Below are 1437 nucleotides of genomic sequence, written 5' to 3' on the forward strand. Positions count from 1 at the left end.
CGATCACATCTGCTACTTGATTTTGGGTCTTGACAAAGTGACAAAGGAGGGGTATTCAATGATACAATAGGGAAAAGTAACTCTTCACTATTTCTTTTTGGTATAGTTGCTTATTTCCTTATCTTCTTGCTGCTTATAAATATCTCCTAGCAAGAAGGAGCATAATCAGCATAATCTTCCAGTGTCATAACTGGACGTAGGGTTGACCACTATAATACCAAGGGAAATTATTTACAGGGCGTTATCAAAGCAGTCTGTGAGATGAACCCAACCTGGCAGCTTTGGCTGTTGTAGAGTTGTGGTATGATATATTTGCACATACATAACCATTGAGCTGAGCCTCTTGGCTGAGAGAAACTGAGCCAACAGTATAGTGTTTAAGTTGAGGCACGTGGTGAAAAGATACCCATTGCTAACATTAATACTGTACCAAAATCAGGAATTTGTTTGAATTATTGGATATGACATTCATTTTCTTACTGCTGAGTGATGGAAGGTGCAAAGAAATACTTTCTTGAACTGAGCCTATCACTTTGAAATTTAGCCCCATACATCCAGAGCAGGAGGAGGGAAGGCTGAAATTTTACAAAGGATATTCCTTAAAATAAAGGAAATGTAGTTTATAATGTTCAGAAGCCAGAGAATTCAGCTAGGCCTCTCATTTGTTTTTCAAGTTTTGCTTAAATTGGCTTACAGATTTATCTACAATGCATTGCACATGGATATTTTTGTCACCGCATATTTTACAACAGCTGTGATCCTGATGGGGATTTAGTTAACCAAAGGCCCCTCTGCATGCAAGCGGTCACCAGGCAGCTAATGGATTGAGGGCTGAAACGACAATAAAGTGAGCAGAGCCATGCAGCTGTGGACCAAATGTAGGATAATAACTAGCAGTTGGCCATTACGGGGTTAACTGCTGGTGTTCTGTTAAGTGTAAAAAAATGTTGATGTCCTGCTTAAAAACACAGCCAAAATCTGAACATTTCCATTGGGTCGAAGTAAAAATGCCTCTGCTTCCTTTTAAACTGGTGATTATTTTTAGGACACCAATCTTGTTGGAGTGTCTAACACATATATTATTATAATTATATATTTTTTGATAATTACGTTGCACTTTTCCAATATGCTTTTAATCTAACTAAGGATCCTTGCAGAATATCAGCTTCTTAGTCTCTGGGGTTTCAGCCACTAGCGCCTGTGCCTTTATAATTTCCAGACTTGTTACATTTACTCTGGGAAGAATTTTTACCTACATTTGTTGAGTTAAAGAGCCATCCATTCTGTTGTTTTAAACAAATGAAATTGTATCACTACAGCGTCAGTCCAAACATGTGTAATTAACATGGAAAATATGTCTGAGCCATATTGGTCAAGATAGATGACTTCCTTACATGACTTATAAACAGTAAGAGGCATAAAGCCAGGATGTCAAAA

Source organism: Canis aureus, chromosome 18, assembly GCF_053574225.1.
Source record: "Canis aureus isolate CA01 chromosome 18, VMU_Caureus_v.1.0, whole genome shotgun sequence".
Classification (NCBI taxonomy): domain Eukaryota; kingdom Metazoa; phylum Chordata; class Mammalia; order Carnivora; family Canidae; genus Canis; species Canis aureus.